General features: G+C 41.2%; 1 protein-coding gene across 1 annotated transcript in view; it reads right to left on the reverse strand.

Moving 5' to 3' along the window:
- The window catches only part of arhgap32b (Rho GTPase activating protein 32b), a 235642-nt gene that overhangs the window by 193765 nt on the left and 22020 nt on the right, over positions 1 to 19857 (reverse strand). Inside the window, 1 exon segment of the mRNA XM_024431996.2 lies at positions 11183 to 11280. The gene's annotated coding sequence lies outside the window, so the exon portion shown is untranslated.

The following is a 19857-nucleotide window of genomic DNA, read 5'->3' on the forward strand; positions in this document are numbered from 1 at the left end:
ATAAACCCAACATACGGGTCAGATTTGACACAATTTGCGTAATGCACCGCTCCTGCTAATCCTGCACCGTGTTACGGAAATTGATCTCGAAATGTCGAGATCAATTATTAAAATCAAGAGACATCATAGTTTTGTATATACAAAGATTAAACAAAGCATTGTGACCAATAACGTATCTTACAACACTAACACTTGGTAGGCAATTCAACATTCTGCGTAGGTTTGGGTTGACTAAACGGGTCAGCCTCTAAAAGAGATTTCTCATGTGGCTCCATGCTTGAGTGAACATCTTGGCCAGACAAAGCATTAATCTACCAGCCACACTGTAAAAGACTAAGCCCTAAACCAGGGGTCTGCCCCCAGGGTATGACCTGTGACACCATGTCAGTGATTTAGCATTTCAGCACTAGCTTTCACAACAAAAACATCCTCAGAAGACACAAAATTTGGACAAGGAATGCCTAACTGTAATTACGTTTTTATAAGGCTTTGTTGAGAATTATTATGGATCGTTTTCCCTCGACTGAGAATAGCCTAATTCTCAATTGAATTTTGTGTTAAGGGACTTCAGGTGCAGAAGAAAATATTTGAATATATGAAATTTATGATGCTAGGCTTCATAGAAAATACGTGTAGCTCAATTGTCAGTCGATGGTTTGCAGTTCTCTAAGGGACCGACTCAGACTTAGGTTCCCACTAGTTCCCACTAGTTTTAAGCTCTTCTCTCAGTATTCGGTGTTCAGACTTACCGTATGCAGGTGCGTCACTAACTCTTTGGGTATGGCCCACAAGCTCAATTCAAACGAAAAGTGTATTTTTTTTAAATAAGTGCGAACGAGCGTGCTCACAATGGAAGTAGCATGCATGAGTGAATGACACAACCCATGATGTCCCAGATGTGCTCAATTGGATTCAGGTCTGGGGAACGGGCGTGCCAGTTCATAGCATCAATGCCTTCCTCTTGCAGGAACTGCTGACACTCCAGCCACATGAGGTCTAGCATTGTCTTTCATTAGGAGGAACCCAGGGCCAACCGCACCATCCTGGATGAGCTGCACTACCTGAGCCACTTGTGTGGGTTGTAGACTCAGTCTCATGCTACCACTAGAGTGAAAGCACCGCCAGCATTCAAAAGTGACCAAAACATCAGCCAGGAAACATAGGAACTGAGAAGTGGTCTGTGGTCACCACCTGCAGAACCACTACTTTATTGGGGGTGTCTTGCTAATTGCCTATAATTTCCACCTGTTGTCTATTCCATTTGCACAACAGCATGTGAAATTTATTGTCAGTGTTGCTTCCAGTGTATGTATGTACAGTGCCTTGCGAAAGTATTCGGCCCCCTTGAACTTTGCGACCTTTTGCCACATTTCAGGCTTCAAACAAAGATATAAAACTGTATTTTTTTGTGAAGAATCAACAACAAGTGGGACACAATCATGAAGTGGAACGACATTTATTGGATATTTCAAACTTTAACAAATCAAAAACTGAAAAATTGGGCGTGCAAAATTATCCATCCATCTTCCCATCAATTTTAACCATCTTCCCTGTCCCTGCTGAAGAAAAGCAGGCCCAAACCATGATGCTGCCACCACCATGTTTGACAGTGGGGATGGTTGTTCAGGGTGATGAGCTGTGTTGCTTTTACGCCAAACATAACATTTAGCATTGTTGCCAAAAAGTTCAATTTTGGTTTCATCTGACCAGAGCACCTTCTTCCACATGTTTGGTGTGCCTCCCAGGTGGCTTGTGGCAAACTTTAAACAACACTTTTTATGGATATCTTTAAGAAATGGCTTTCTTCTTGCCACTCTTCCATAAAGGCCAGATTTGTGCAATATACGACTGATTGTTGTCCTATGGACAGAGTCTCCCACCTCAGCTGTAGATCTCTGCAGTTCATCCAGAGTGATCATGGGCCTCTTGGCTGCATCTCTGATCAGTCTTCTCCTTGTATGAGCTGAAAGTTTAGAGGGACGGCCAGGTCTTGGTAGATTTGCAGTGGTCTGATACTCCTTCCATTTCAATATTATCGCTTGCACAGTGCTCCTTGGGATGTTTAAAGCTTGGGAAATCTTTTTGTATCCAAATCCGGCTTTAAACTTCTTCACAACAGTATCTCGGACCTGCCTGGTGTGTTCCTTGTTCTTCATGATGCTCTCTGCGCTTTTAACGGACCTCTGAGACTATCACAGTACAGGTGCATTTATACGGAGACTTGATTACACACAGGTGGATTGTATTTATCATCATTAGTCATTTAGGTCAACATTGGATCATTCAGAGATCCTCACTGAACTTCTGGAGAGAGTTTGCTGCACTGAAAGTAAAGGGGCTGAATAATTTTGCACGCCCAATTTTTCAGTTTTTGATTTGTTAAAAAAAGTTTGCACTATCCAAAAAACTGTCGTTCCACTTCATGATTGTGTCCCACTTGTTGTTGATTCTTCACAAAAAAAACAGTTTTATATCTTTATCTTTGAAGCCTGAAATGTGGCAAAAGGTCGCAAAGTTCAAGGGGGCCGAATACTTTCGCAAGGCACTGTGTGTGTGTGTGTATGTATGTATGCATGTATATATCTCTATCTATCTATCTATCAATGTCTGCGAAGCAGCCCCTCTCAGATTCTCCACTGGGTGCGAAATATAAAATGCGCCTATAGGCTATTTAGTTTTTCTCAATCAAATGCTCAAATAGCTATAGGCTACGAAGTGCATGCTCGGAGAAGCACAGGGCAGAGTTATATTCCCACGATCGCTGCTGGGAGGGTGGAAATTAAACTAGGCTGCATTACACACTGCAATGGATATTCCACCCCTGAGCCCCGGCCTGCTCTTGTTGATCAATAACTTGTTTGTGTGTTGCTTAACCAATGGCTGTGCTGTGTAGGGCTACGGTGGCAGTTCAGGAGGAGTCAAAGATTTCTAAAAAAATAATAAAAAAATGTTGACGAGGCCTAGTTCAAAAAATCTTCCACACAGACTAGCCAATGTTCGGTTTGAGAATTAGAGCACAAAGATGAAGACCGGAGGTCAACTTTGATAGCTTGCTCCTACTGTAATTTAATTGATCAAAAACAACCTGCTTCTTGCCCATGATGTAATGCTTTTAGTATAAAGGCGATCTTTCCACCTCTACTCTTGTGTGCTCAGCCGTGTGTACTATCAAAATTCCTTTATTGCCATTTAATGCTGACAGGACGAAGAACAGTTTCTAAAACTGCATATCTAAGGCCCTGGTCTGTCCAAGAAGTGAGGGTAAACATGTTCTCTCGTATCCACTTTGTTTTAATTACTATTTTCGGTATTGGGTGAGGGTCACTTGTTTATTTTCAAGCGTTTAGGGAGGGTTTAGGTCAAATATATTATGTTGAAGGGAGTGCCATCCATTTTTTTAAATTGAGGTCCAATTTTCTCCATGTAAACCTTATTAAAAATAACACTCACTCCCTAAGGCCATACAGTTTAAATTCTGCATAATGGCACAGCATTTCATACTTACCCTATGGGAAAGAGGCATAAATTCCTCTGTTATGCTTTTCAGTTTGCAGTCCTATGACTAGAACAATTGTCATTTATATTTACAAATTCCCCTTACCCAAAAGGATAACTAATTTACCAAACGCTTTATCAATAGCTCTTATCAATGTATAAATTATAGCACATTGAGAATGACGTTATTAATATTGGGAAATCAGAACGTAGCAGTTTTTCCACCTGGAACTGACAGGTTGCTCAAGCTTATTCATGGTTTCCACGAGCGTAAAGGTGCTCGAATTATACCGGAATTGAGTCCAGGTCAGAACATTTTAATCTGCAGACACACCTCTGCCACACCTCAATTTATGTGATCTCCACCCCCAAACGAATACCTGGCTGCCACAGGCATTTCCCCATGCTTAACTCCAAGGTCAGAATACAGAGACAAAAGTGCATTAAAAAAATGTAATTAAGTTCCATTAATGAGCGCATAAATCAGGTCTGAATTCCACCCAAAGTGAATAGAGTTCTAATTGCTATGATTTTTAACTGTGTTATGATTACAATTATAAACTGGGTGGTTCGAGCCCTGATTGGCTCGCAGCCGTGGTATATCAGACCGTATACCACGGGTATGACAAAAACAATTTTTTACTGCTCTAATTATGTTGGTAACCAGTTTATAATAGCAATAAGGCACCTCTGGGGTTTGTGATATATGGCCAATATACCACAGCTAAGGGCTCCGCGTTGCGTCTTGCACAAGAACAACTCTTAGCCGTGGTATATTGGCCACATACCACACCTTGGGCCTTATTGCTTAACTGAACACTAGACTATGTTATAAACATGACATGTAGCTTAACTGGTTCATGACATGTTTAGCCGAATGCACTGTGCATCAGTAAATAAACGATGAGAGCTGGTGGAATGCCTGGATTTTTGGTCAAACAATGAAATCTGTGCAAGGCTCTGTTAATTTGAGAGAGGTTGCCCTACACTTGTGTATCTTGAAACCAGTGTTGTAGTGACAAATAATCTGAGTTACTATTGAGTAATAATGCACAACAGTCCAAGCCATCAGTCCTTGAGTCAATATGAAGAAAGTCATTTTAGTCGGGTTGGGTGTGCCATGATAATTGACCATAGTTACAGCGTGTAGGTTATTTAGGATACAAATATAAGGGAAAACATGCAATCACTTTAAAACAATTTTTTTACTGCTCATGTATAAATTGCAGAGTCCAAGTCATGTAGTTTAGAGTCCAGGATGGTAGAGTCCAGGATGGTAGAGTCCAGGATGGTAGAGTCCAGGATGGTAGAGTCCAGGATGGTAGAGTCCAGGATGGTCCAGGATGGTAGAGTCCAGGATGGTAGAGTCCAGGATCCAGGATGGTAGAGTCCAGGATGGTAGAGTCCAGGATGGTAGAGTCCAGGATGGTAGAGTCCAGGATGGTAGAGTCCAGGATGGTAGAGTCCAGCAACTGAGGACATGAGTCAAAATCCAGGACTACAAAATTGGTGCTAACCATCATCACCGAAACAGTCACACATCCCTGACTAACTGACCCATCTGTCCGAAAAACTTCAGTCAAGTAACCTTGGCCGCCCCGGTCTGCAGATTCCAATCCAATTACGTGTTGGATATTAGCGGGCTCACTAAAATTCAGCCCCGACCAGACAGCAGTCTCGTCAAAACAGCACCCGCAGTGGCACATAACAGGATGGCAAAGGACTGGAGAAAGAGACTGGGCGCTTGGCAACTGCAGGGGGGGGGGGCTATGGATGGCAGACATATGGAATTGGAGTAAAAGCAGGTGGTTTCATATTTTCCATTACAGGGCCCATTTGGTTGATCATTTCCAGCAGACATAATGGCTAAATTGCAGACTAACTACCAGGAGGTCGTTTTTAGCCTACAGTCAGAGTACAGAATATCAGATGGCTTGAAACTACCATCCAGCACCCGTTTAAGATTCTGAGGAGGCTGTCATTTATTACCAGTCCAGCTAAGAATGATTTACACTCTATCCATACCAAATTTGGGTTTTTCAATGTGCTATATATAGCCTAACACGTGAGAGCCTTAACATGAATTTCTCATAGGGGTAGAGGGGGAGATTATGTATTTTCTTACAGAAATACCTTATTTTACGATCCAATAAGACTGCCACTGTCTCGATGGTTTCTGGACCTTGAGTTGCATTTGAAAACAGCCAATGGGTGTGTTGCGTGAATGCACCAATGCCAGCATCCACCTCGCAGCTTTCACAAGCCTCTTAGTCATGGCACATGGGGCAGGAACTGCAATCCCTCGCACAACACATCACCATTTGCATTTCAGTCAAATTAGGAGCAATAGGTAGAATAATAAGCCCTGGCTATCAGGCCTGGGACATGGGGACACTTTTCCACTTATGACTCATCGCTCAAATTGCCTCTTCTCCGCACAGCTGAAGGATCAGGCATGGTGGAGCTTGTTTTGAATAACGCTGCTGTTGGAAACCCGCTTGTTGGAAACCCGCTCGGGAGTTGATAAATGAGCAGATCCCCTCAAATAAAGCCTTCTGTTTGAGTGGATGGACTGGGAGAGGAGTGGGACGAGACACTGTCAAACAGGCTGATCCTCCTCAACCTCAGAAGTGCTTCAGGTGGGAGCAGAGCTAAGCAACGTGTCTGGCCAGCCAGTTCCTTCGTTGTTTTTATGAGCCCCTTCCACCTATGCTAACATACAGAAATTATGCATATTCTAATACTGCAGGCAGAATCGAGTGCATTACTATCATCAAAACGGAGTGTTTTGTAGGTAGGTTAGTAGATTGAGTTTAGTTTGTTAGGATGCCCATTAGCTACAGCACAAGCAGCAGCTACTCTTCCTGGGGTCCAAAATACATGACAATGTGCATAACAGTTAGACAAGATCATAAGATATTACATTCAATTCTAATGCAAGCAGACAGTTCGTTTTTTTTTTAACAAGACTTAAGCCTCTGCAACATTGACCTATTAAAACAGTTGTGTGGAAATTAGGTTTGTAGTAGGCTATATGCCAAATACATTATCCCCACATATTGCCGAGCATGAATTGCCCTGCCAATGTTGTTCTTCTCAGACCATTTTGAAATGAATTTTCAGTCTGAGGGAGAGAGCAGCTGTGAGGCTGCCTCTCACCCGACTCACCCTCCCTCCGTGAGAAAAGGGGGACACAGTCTTCCAGCTGATGGCGAAAGTCAAGTCACACTGCATTATTTCTGCCTCATGCACCAATTAATGTTGTTACTCCTATGACTAGAGAAAATATCACTTAATATAAAACAAATATGAAAAAAAAAAGTTTAAAAAAAAAAAAAGAGACAAGCCCCTAGTAATAACAACCCCTCATTCCTTGCCGTGCTGGTTGTAGAGTGAGTGGAAGTAGGGAGAACAAGCATTTACAGGTTATAAAAGTGTTGAACAAAGTGTTGACAGTACTGAATTACAATGTAAACAGCAGATCTATCAGCTTGCTGGCAGCTCTTAGCAAACTGTTGGAAAGAAGGTTGTTTGACCAAACACAATGATATTTCTCTATAAACAAATGGACAGATTTCCAGCGTGCTTAGAGAAGGGCACTCAACATGTACTGCACTGACACAAATTACTGAGGATGGATAATAAGATGATTGTGGGAGCTGTACTGTTAGATTTCAGTGCAGCCTTTGATATGATTGACCATAATATCAGAAAACATGTTTTATGGCTTTTCGTGAATTCAGAGCTAATAGAACAAGAGTTTCCTTTAATGGAAGCCTCTCTCATGAACATGTTTGATGGTCACACCCTTCAACTCCAGTTGAGGTTTAGGTCTAAGAGAATACTTTTAACCAAATACAATGTTTTTGGTTTTAGATGTAGTTTGGGATGCACGGTGTATTGGTAAGCATATCGGAATAGGACAATCTTAGCTAAAAATGCCAACGTCAGCCCGATGTCTAGTTTAACGCCGATGTGCAAAACTGATGTCAAAGCTGACATGCATACATACCTATATGACGTAATGACGCCACAAAAAATATAGCGCTACATGTGCAGCACAGCATTCCTAACCTAGCTGTGTGTGGATCAAGCTGTCAACAGCGAGACAACTCAAAGGCGCAATCCATTAACGCCAAGGTAATGGAATTCATTGCCCTTAACAATCAACCGTTCTCTGTTGTGGGTGATGTTGGCTTTCGCCGACTGGTCGAGCACCAATACACATTACCAAATAGGCGCTATTTTACAGATGTTGCCCTACCGGAGTTACACAGTATTGTTGAAACTCACATCCATGAGCTACTTGCTATGGGCGTCACTGCTATGAGCTTCACGACTGACATTTAGAGCAGCTATGTCAGCCCCATGACATAGCTGCTCCAGTGGGTCGACGAGGATTTCCTACTGAGAAAAGCCATATTGCATGCTCATGAATGTGCTGGTTTTCATACCGCTGCTGCCATTTCAATGGCATTTGAGAACGTTTGAAACATGAACACTCCTAGCTCCATTTGAACAACTGACTGGAGAAATAAGCTCAACTGCGTCTGCAGCAGATGTGATACACTGTCAATGCCAACACAGACCGTCGGATTAACTTGGAAAAGTACTCTACTTTTCGGTGGCACTCTCTCTGAGCCTTTGTGTCGCTACCAGGCGCAATGCTAAGTATAAGGACCGTTACTTTGATGCAGACAACAGGGTATACGTGAAACATTACAGACACAGCTGGAAATGGACAAAGACTCAACAAATGAACAACTAAACAGCACAGCATGTAAGTGAAATAAATAGGTTTTGATTATGTTTTACTGGTAATGGGGACACACATAAATGGCAACAAAATACCTTTTTAGTCTGTGTGTGTGTTGGTTTCAACTATTTAACTGTACTAGAAGGCTTAAAAGGCCGCTAAAATGTTTAATAACGGTAATGTTTTTTTGGGCAAGGGAAAAAAAATGGATATCGGTATCGGACAGAAATGTCATATCGGCACATCTCTAGATGTAGTTAAGACCAGTTCATTGTTAATTACCCACTGACACTAACACCTTGCTAATAGTCTCAATAAGATGATGTGTAGAGTGTACGATCATCAGCACAGTCATTTCAACTTATTGTAATTCAAATCCAAATCATTTGTAAAAAATTAAAAGTAACGGCCCAAGGTAACTGCCCTGTATGAGGTTCGAGAAGCTTCAATTCAAAAACATTGTGGGTTCTATTGGATAAGTTACTCTCCAACCATGTGATGGCAGGTGATGTAAAGCCAAAACGAGTTTTTACAATAAAGACTGATCAATAACAAAGGCGGCAATGAAATCTAACAATAAAGCTCCAACTATCATCTTATTATCAATTTATTTTAGCCAATCATCTGAGTCAATGAAGTACAAATTGGGTTCAATTCCCTTTAAGCATGCTGAAAGTCAGTAGTTAACTTGTTCTTTTAAAAATAGCACTGCATTTGTTTGTTTTTTAAATTGTCCAGCAGTTTTAGAACAGGCAGCAAACTGATTGGTCCGCTGTTAGAGCCAACAAAGGGAGCTTTCTATGTTTAGGGAGTGGAACTACTTTAGATTCCTTCAACGCCTGTGGGCTAAAGGTCTTCTCAGGTACAAAAAGTTGGACCCCATTCCAAAATGGACCCGGGAATTTCGTCCACGGACCTTACCAGAATAAATATACTTTTTTTAATATTGAAACCCGGTCCGAAGGCACCGGACGACAACCACATCTGTCCCTTTAAAGATCCGGTCGGGTCCAGACCCGGTCTGATCCAATCTGAGTGAGGGAAGCAGCAGAAACTATTTTTTTTTTTAGCTACGTTATTAACTGAGGCTGTTAATGCACATACTGGTGGGAGAAAGGAACGAAGGAGCTAGCAGGAGGCGGGGGAGGGGCCGTGTAGTGTGTGTATGTGGCTGAGTGGCACGAGGAGATTGAGTCGGCTTGGTTGCTACTCTCACTAGTTACTAACTTCTAGCTGCCAAAGCAAGGTTATTTATCACGGATTACATAGTACCTGTTTTGACTATCAAACCGAGAACAAAAGCTACCTAGTAGGCTGCGCTTTCCCCTTCCTTCACAATAACAACTCCATTGAAAGTATTAAGTAGCACCCTACCGGTTGGCTCTTGGTCATTGCAGCCTACCTGGTTCGGGTTGTCAGTCAACCTACCAGGGAAGTTACAAACAGCACAGGATTTAAATAAACAACATGTATTGATCACATCTTTACTAACGCTAAAGATATTTGCTTTAAAGCAGTATCCAAATCCATAGGATGTAGTGATCACAATATAATAGCCATATCTAGGAAAACGAAAGCTCCAAAGACTGGGCCTAATAGTGTATAAGATGTCATACGAGAAGTTGTAATGATTCATATGTTGATGTAAAGAATATTTGCTGGTCTGTGATGTGTAATGAGAAGCAACCAGAAGCTACACTTGACGAATTTATGAAACTACTTATTCCAGTTACTAATAAGCACACACCCATTAAGAAAATGACTAATAACTTAAATCTTCTTGGATTGATGAGGAATTAAACATTTGTATGGTTGAGAGGGATGAGGAAAACATTTGTGTTTGACCAGATACAATGCTATTTCACAGTAGAGGTACACCAATTAATCGGAAAGGTCAATTAATTAGGGCCGATTTCAAGTTTTCATAACAATCTGAAATCGGTATTTTGGGCTCAGATTTTAAAAAATAAATTTAAAATATGTATGAGCTCCGAAGCACACTTTAAAAAGATTTGTATGAACACGCTGCAACTGGATCTGTAACTGTTCTTAAAATATATATATTTTTGAACATCACCAATTTGACATTGTACGATTTCTCTTAAATGACGATAGATAAATGGCTGGTTCGTTTTTTATTGACACCGGAGGTTCCTTTACTTTGACGTGAAGCAGAAAAATTATTGCTCTATTTTCATTTTGGACCTCCAATCCCAGAAAAATGGCCATAACTCAAAAACTGTTGAGGCCTAGACGCCATCTTGTTCGGGGCCAACTGCCCATTATGCCAAACCTATGTTCACCAAGTTTCGGCTTTGAAATATTTTCCGTTTAGGAGATAAGGCCACGTCGTGATTCGTGATGTTTTGTACATTTGCAATATGATTCCATTCGCTCTCTTGTGGGATTTACCGGGACAGCGGAAAAATGACCAAAATTTTATTATTTTATAAAACGGAAACCGAATGTCCTACAGAGTTCGTTTGATGACTTCCTGGAAGATCCGGCCCTGCCGCACGGCCCGACGCCGCCCGCAAATTTTATAAACGTTTTCGGACGTCTAGTAAGGGACCGTACATTTGCAATGTGGTCTTTCTCACTAACCATATGGCAAATGTCAAAATGTTCCCTTAAGGTATGTAAGAAACTTCCTCTTGAGAGGACAACCGGCCAATGTTCAGGTCACCCAGAAAAATTTTCTGTCAGCATTAGAGACCTTGTCTAACATCACACAGGGGTACACTGGGTTAAGCTGGTATGATAGTTCTAAAACTAGTCTGGTGAAAGGGAAATACTGGAGATGAAGAAACTATTTTCAAATGATGTTCGCAGGAGACTTGACTTTCTAAACACTTGCCAGAGCTTAGGACAAATGTCGTAGCATCCTCTATCCCCATTCACCTCTAAGTGTGTGAGTGATGAAGTCATTACCTGAAGGTGTTGCTGTCCCACAGTTGACCCTTTAGAAGGGAGTGGGATGGAGTCCAAACCAGAGACAGACCGCCTTCAGACAGAGGATTACTAATATCCTGGCAGATATTAATGAAGAAAAAAAACAAAGGGAACATAAATAAATGACAGGCTTATTCCATCAGTGTGGTGAGTTAAGACAACCAGAAATCAGACAGGCCAGGTAGGCTACTTCTTTGCATGCTCAGCCGTGCGCACTCCCTCAAGACAGAGAAACCATGCTTATTGCTCACATGGAGAACTACAAACAAAAAGACAATGAACAATTTACAAAATTAATAAATTATGGTTATGAAATAGAAATGTGTTTCTCACAAGTGTGTCAAATTGTGAACTCTGCAAACAACGTTTCCACTTCGAGAATGAAAACGGTAAATTAATTAGGAGACATTTTTTTTTTGGGGTGCATTCTGGAGAGATGCACCAATAGGCTACATTCGCTACACACCCATCTCGTACTTGTCTCATCATATTTTTTGTTACTCAAGACTATTTTTTGTTACTCAAGATTATATTTTGTTTCCATTTCTATCGTCATTGTGTGTGTGTGTGTGTGTGTGTGTGTGTGTGTGTGTGTGTGTGTGTGTGTGTGTGTGTGTGTGTGTGTGTGTGTGTATTTATTAATGTCTGTCAAGTTATTGTTTAGTGCTAAATGTAATTCAATTGCATTGTTATATCGTGGCCGGAAACAAAAAAAATATAATGACATTATCTTTACACATTTTTGATGCTTTTAACCGACAGCCAAAACTCAATAATCAGCTAGGCCGATTGGCACACACGCTGCCTATGAAAGACTTCCTCATGCCATTTCTCTCCTGTTCTATTGGTTTTCATATCAACTTTTTCTGGCTGTCCAAAAGCACAATCCAAGTCATATTAGCAACCGATTCTAGCTGTTGCACCCCAATGAATCTGGATCCCGTAAATTTCTCAGAGGGCCGGTAAACAAAAAGCATCCCTGTCACTTTATCCGGCACCACATTTTCCAAACAGAAACCCAGCTTTCCTTTGTACTGTTAAAAAAATTTAAAAAACACCTTCCCCTGAAATACTGGACAAAAAAAAATATTACCACCATTGAATAACTGTAGCAACAGTGTTTATAAATGTGGATAACAGTTTTACCACTTCAGCATGGTTTTGTGGCTCAGTCAATGCCACACAGCTCTAACGGGCCAGAAGGTTGAGGGTTTGACGACCACCAAAGCCAAGTTCACTCTCCCCGTCTGTGTCAATACACTACGATCAGAGCCGGCTACAGTCAATGACAAGCTAGGGGGAAATCAGATTTAACATTTTGATGCTATATTTATTCAAAATATATGCAAGAATTTCCCATCAACAGGTTTTTGTGCCAATGCACCACACACAACCAACAGGCAACGCATAACTGCATACTGATTACCGACTTGGAGCTCTTATCATGGTTTGATGATCATCTCAACAATTAGAAAATACATCCCTCCCTACTTAGTAGTGAATAATTGGATTGACAATCTCCGAGTGTCATTAAACTTGTGTTTTGAAGTCTCTTTCCATTAAATCGAATGGCTGTTGTGCAGTTTGGATGCTTGAATTATATTAGAGTGGATGAACGTGAGCACGTAAGCTACAGGACACTTTTGAAGTAGCCAAATCAGCATGGCTGATTAATAAGGGCTGTTTTCATAACAAATTGGTTATCAGCCTTTTTGGACGCCAATAACATTGCAATCCATGAGGAAACTGTGTGGCAGGCTAACCAATACAGAATGGTTCCATATTTCACTGAAAGAATAAACATTTTGTTTTCAAAATGATAGTTTCCAGATTTGACCATTTTAATGGAGAAAGGCTCGTATTTCTGTGTTTATTATATTAGAATTAAGTCTATGATTTGATATAGCGGTCTGACTGAGTGGTGGTTGGCAGAAGCAGGCTCGTAAGGATTCATTCAAACAGCACTTTCCTGCGTTTACCAGCAGCTCTTTGCAATGCTTGACGCATTGCGCTGTTTATGACTTCAAGCCAATCAAGTCCCGAGATTAGGCAGGCAATACTATAGTGCCTATATGAACATCCAATAGTCAAAGGTAAATGAAATACAAATGGTAGAGAGAGAAATAGTTCTATAATAACGTACAACCTAAAACTTCTTCACTGGGAATATTAAAGACTCATATTAAAAGGAACCACCAGCTTTCATATGTTGCATGTTCTGAGCAAGGAACTTAAACGTTAGCTTTTTTACATGGCACATATTGCACTGTTACCATCTTCTCCAACACTTTGTTTTTGCATTATTTAAACCAAATTGAACATGTTCCATTATTTATTTGAGACTAAATTGATTTTATTCATGTATCATATTAAGTTAAAATAAGTGCTCATTCAGTATTGTTGTAATTGTCATTATTACAAATATATATAAAAATAAAATTTGGCTTATCACCAAAAGCACTCAAACTTCTACAGATGCACAATCGAGAGCATCCTGTCGGGCTGTATCACCGCCTGGTACGGCAACTGCTCAGCCCACAACCGTAAGACTCTCCAGAGGGTAGTGAGGTCTGCACAACGCATCACCGGGGGCAAACTACCTGCCTTCCAGGACACCTACACCACCCGATGTCACAGGAAGGCCATAAAGATCATCAAGGACAACAACCACCCGATCCACTGCCTGTTCACTCCGCTATCATCCAGAAGGCGAGGTCAGTATAGGTGCATCAAAGCAGGGACAGAGAAACTGAAAAACAGCTTCTATCTCAAGGCCATCAGACTGTTAAACAGCCACCACTAACATTGAGTGGCTGCTGCCAACATACTGACTCAACAACTCCAGACACTTTAATAATGGAAATTGATGTAAAAAAAAAAAAAATGTATCACTAGCCACTTTAATAATGTTCACATTACATTACTCATCTCATATGTATATACTGTACTCTAAACCAGCTACTGCATCTTGTCTATGCCGTTCTGTACCATCACTCATTCATATATCTTTATGTACATATTCTTTATCCCTTTACACTTGTGTGTATAAGGTAGTACTTGTGGAATTGTTAGGTTAGATAACTTGTTGGTTACTACTGCATTGTCGGAACTAGAAGCACAAGCATTTCGCAACAGTCGCATTAACATCTGCTAACCATGTGTATGTGGCAAATACATTTGATTTGATAAATAAATTCATTTTTTTGTATTATTATTTATAAAAATCGTCTGATTAAATCAGCTTTTTTTGGTCCTACAATAATCAGTATCGGCGCTGAAAAATCATAATTGGTCGACCTCTAGTCTCGTTTGAGAAACAGACGCCTCCTCACAAGTCCTCAACTGGCTGCTTCATTAAATAGTACCCGCAAAACACCAGTCTCAACATCAACAGTAAAGAGGTGATCCGGAATGCTGGCTGTACTAAAGCACATTTTTGGGGAGAAAACATATTCTGATTGGCTGGACCTAGCTCCCTTGCCCAGTCGTGAAAACCATAGATTAGGGCCTAATTCATTTATTTCAATTGACTGATATCTTTATGTGAATTGTAACTCAGTAAAATCTTTGAAATTGTTGCATGTCGTGTTTATATTTTCCTTTAGTATAATTACAGACAAGTAGACAAATACCAACGAAAATGGCAGGAAATAAGCAGAAGCATATTTAGAAATCTGGCAAAATAAATCCTGCACCTTCTGTCAAAAAAATCCTTCAGCCTTCTGACTAGCCGACAGCGCATTTTCTATACTAGCAGGTTTGGGTCAGGTGCTGGCCTATGATTACCTTTATCACAGTGGTTCCTCCTTTAAAAGTTGCAGCGTACTGCGTCGCAGCTTGCAAGGTGCCACAGAATTCTATGGCACGTTATTTAAGTGTTAACCACAGGTACCATTAATGCTAGTTAGTGCTAGTTTGACCACCAGAGGGCATCAGAGAAGCATTTGATAGCCTTCCCATAACGGCTCTACAAGAAAATGCGGAGATGACTAGACCACAGTCGCAAAGAAAACCATTAGTAACACAATACGCCGTCATGGAATAAAATCCTGCTGCGCACGCAAGGTCCCCCTGCTCAAGCCAGCGCATGTCCAGGCCCGCCTGAAGTTTGCCAATGACCATATGGATGATCCAGAGGAGGATGGGAGAAGATCATGTGGTCTGATGAGACAAAAATAGAGCTTTTTGGTCTAAACTTCACTCGCCGTGTTTGGAGGAAGAAGAAGGATGAGTACAACCCCAAGAACACCATTCCAAATGGAAAGCACGGAGGTGGAAACATCATTCCTTGGGGATGCTTTTCTGCAAAGGGGACAGGACGACTGCACTGTATTGAGGGGAGGATGGATGGGGCCATGTATCGCGAGATCTTGGCCAACAACCTCCTTCCCTCAGTAAGAGCATTGAAGATGGGTCGTGGCTGGGTCTTCCAGCATGACAACGACCTGAAACACACAGCCAGGGAAACTAAGGAGTGGCTCCGTAAGAAGCATCTCAAGGTCCTGGAGTGGCCTAGCCAGTCTCCAGACCTGAACCCAATAGAAAATCTTTGGAGGGAGCTGAAAGTCCATATTGCCCAGCGACAGCCCCGAAACCTGAAGGATCTGGAAAAGGTCTGTATGGAGGAGTGGGCCAGAATCCCTGCTGCAGTGTGTGCAAACCTGGTCAAGAACTACAGGAAATGTGTGATCTCTAATTCCAAACAAAGGTTTCTGTACCAAATATTAGGTTCAGCTTTTCTGAAATATCAAATACTTATGTCATGCAATAAAATGGTAATTAATTACCAAAATCAATGTGATTTTCTGGATTTTTGTTTTAGATTCCGTCTCTCACAGTTGAAGTGTACCTATGGTAAATATTACAGACCTCTACGTGCTTTGTAAGTAGGAAAACCTGCAAAATCTGCTGTGTATCAAATACTTGTTCTCCCCACTGTAGATGATATTTCTGTAATTCAGTGGTATTTTCTTCCCACAGTAATTCGTTATGGATCCAAAACTAAATAAACATGTGCATTTTGAAAGAGCATTTTTTATCATAAGTGAAAGCATGAAGATGCCATTATTAGTTCAATTGTTTTAGTTTGAATGTGCAAACTGGCATTAATAACAGGCCATTCTTGAACATGGGGTGAGACATTGTTACTAATTTGTTATCAAAGCCAGTTTGTTATTTGGAATCATTTATTTCTGTTTTTAGAGGGAGAAAAATCAAAAACCTACAGTGATCTCGGGCCAGCACAGGTATTTAACCAGCATCTGTAGCGACACAACTTGCACTGCTATGCAGCGTCTTAGGCCATTGTGCCACTCAGGTGTTGTACAACGTGACCGGTCGGGAGTGGCTACACTACCACATTAAGAGCAAAATAATCCTAACAAAATAAAATAAAAGCCTTCGAGTAACAGTTTTAGTAAGTAATACTGAAGTCGTGTACAATTATCAGTTTCTATTTAGGTTTATGTTGCCCATTCATTGTCAGTTAGAGACACAGTAGGACCCAAAAGCATAATCAGTGCTCTAACTCCCCCCTTGCGCTGGTCTGGAGTAATGAAGTGGTGACGCAGGGTAACGTACTAAACCACAAACGACCTCTTAAGTACCGCGGCGTAAGCTCACAACTTTTAAAGGAGGAACCACTGTATAGGTCGGGCGGTTGCGGGTGGGTTATTTGCAATTGAGGGTGGGTGCGGGGGGACAAACAACTTACTCGTGCACCACTCACACACACACACACTTCAGTTTCACTCAGAGCACCTATTTATCACACCCAACTTAAATACTCACTAAGCCACTCAACAACTCTTCCAAATGTAAAGATCTGGTGCACTTGACAGTTTCTCTTGTGCCCTCTACATTTTTAGACTCCAGTGTATTCATTCTGTGACTGGGTAAAACACACAACCGTAAATGGCTTCCTATACCAGGCTAAACAGAACTAGGGAGACAAGAGCATGCTGATGGGATTTTTTTGCAAGGGACCTCACAATACAATATTACCACAATACTTACTTGGGTGACAATACGATAGTATTGCAATTCTAACAATACTTTATGCATTGTAATTTTATTGCGATTTGATGTTCCAAACATATTGCTCACAATATGTCTGCTGCAGAGAGACGAGAGCATGAGAAAATCATCCATGGAACTAAAAGTGCTAAACATTTTGGTTCACTACTTAAAAAGATGGAACACAAATAGATACTTGGAGCCAAATATCAACATATTCCAAAAATACTATGATGCAACTGCCCATGTTACCCCCATCACTAATGATACAGAAGACAATGAAAAATTGGCTACAAATTCTCAGTTATTCTAGCATCTATATTTTTACACTCAATATAACAAATAGCAAAACTATGAGGGGAGTGTGAATGTTTCTCAAGCTCTACTAAAAAGCAAGCTGAAATTCTTCTTTCTGGTACGAGTGGCGTTGAGAGCCTACACCCTGACCGGATACCTCCCATGCACTGGGAGCACAATGGCTGGGATTGTGAGTGTGTTGGTGGGTGATCCTGCTCAGGTATCTGTTCTGTGGCTCCCTAAGCGCTGCCACACAATTTCACACACACCATGTTGCCAATCCAGGCCCTGAATGAGAATTCCCTTTGTCAATGCTGCTGCCTCATTATCCCCCCCTCTCCATTGTAGGAATACCCTGGCAGCTTTCCAACCTCCCCTATCAATGCAGGAATTGTTTATGGGGGAATGGAATCCTGATAGGGAATTCCATGGCATCCTCAGAAGCCGGTGTATGTGCAGCCTGGGAGGCTGAGGGGAGATGCTTTTCAAGCTGTGGGGCGAGAGCGAGTTAGCAGCTCTTAATGTGTGGGGTCAGGGCCCGGGACACTGGGCTATGCCAGTTGTGTAAATAATGAACACACAATGTTCCTTCAGCATCTAGGGCCAAGGTCAGGGGTCACGCCTGCCTTTGTGTGCAGCAGCAGAGGATGAAGACAAACAAGGAGCCCTTTGAGAGTTTGAGCACTCACGTACATAACGAGTGTACAAAGGAGGGTGGGTCAGTTGCATAATATATGACTGCAGGGCTGTTGAGACAAGTCATTTTGAGTATCTAGATTTATGCTTGTTTTGCTCATTAACACATTCATTTGTTTATTTGCCTTGGTGGTTGCCAAGCTACCTAGTCAGGTTTAACACATGCGATGGCAACATTTACATTTTTCTAATTGCGAAGTTGGCCTATTATCCCAATAGTAGCTCTTTATTTACAGAAATTTCCTCTAGTGTCAGCTTGCAAAAAGCAGACCAATAAAAAGCCAAGGGATATGTTTAAATAAGATAGGGTGGTTGCACTTCGTTAGCTAAAAGCATCCCTTTTCAAGGCCAGGAAAACATAAATGGAAAACCTTTGGACAGAGAGCACTACCAGAACAGAACAGAAGTCTGCCTTCAAAGCACATCAGTTAATGAATCAGCGTCCTTGTGCCCCACTATTCTGAGTGAAGCACTGACGTAGTCTTTGAAAAAGTGCCCTGTAGGGTGTGTTGAGAATGCTGCTCTTGCCGAAACGTTTCCAAAAGCCGAGCACATCGGTCATTACAACACCAGACAAAAGCTAGCCTAATTGCTGACACCACAAGGCACTGAAACACAAAGCCGATGTAAAGTCCCTTGAGTGATTTGGCTGAGGTGAGCTCCTGTTGTTGGGGAGCAGATATATTGCCTTATTGTTCTCTCGATCTTTTACTCTCCTTCCCATAAGACTCCTTACTCTCTTTCTCTGCCCGTCTGCCCAGTCTCTGAAGTCCAGGCTGCAATGCGACAGGCTGACTCAAGAATCCGTCGATAAAGCCTCTGAGAGGCTCCTAGAGTCAGGGGTTTCCCTGCAAATTTGGCTGCTTCGAAAACAATGTCGCGGATGAAAATGTATTGGTCGCAGGTTTTTGGGCAACTTCTAAATTGCACCGTGGCCTTCGTGGCATTTCTCTTAAAATATAACGCGGCAAAAAAAAGAAAAGCCCCCTTTTCAGGACTCTGTCTTTCAAATCACTCGTAAAAATCCAAATAACTTCACAGATCAGACACCACAAGGCACTGAAACAAAAGGGTGTTAAAGGGTTTAAAACATGCACATGTGGAACGGTCGTTGTTAGAGCCGATTTGGACATATTTGTATAAAATACAGAACACAGAGCTCCATGTACATTTGTGTAAATATATTAAATATTTATGTATATGTTGAAATATTATGTACGTACCTTTATGGTTTATATTTACCTGATTGAGATGTATTCATTTGTTGTTAGTGTAACTAAGTTCTTATATTATGGAAGGGCAAATGTGCTTATAATTGGAATGTTTGATAAACTTGGGAATGGAATTCAAAATACAGCGCTGTGAAAACAATTTAGAAGTTTAAGTTTGGGAAACACCGAGATCCTATGCACAATGTAGCCTAATCATATGTCTAATATTTGGCCTAACGTGGAAATGCAATGCAACAACGGAATGCAACTAAATGATCTAAAGACACTGCATGTTTAAACTTCATTAACGGGGAAAAAACTTATGGGATGAAATGTTTAAAACATCTAAAATGCCAAACTTGCACATGTTCAATTCAAAAATGGGTCAATATGCTGAAATGGGTGACTGTGTTTTAAAGCATTAAAGGAGGTCTA

The sequence above is a fragment of the Oncorhynchus tshawytscha genome, linkage group LG09 (genome assembly GCF_018296145.1).
Source record: "Oncorhynchus tshawytscha isolate Ot180627B linkage group LG09, Otsh_v2.0, whole genome shotgun sequence".
Classification (NCBI taxonomy): domain Eukaryota; kingdom Metazoa; phylum Chordata; class Actinopteri; order Salmoniformes; family Salmonidae; genus Oncorhynchus; species Oncorhynchus tshawytscha.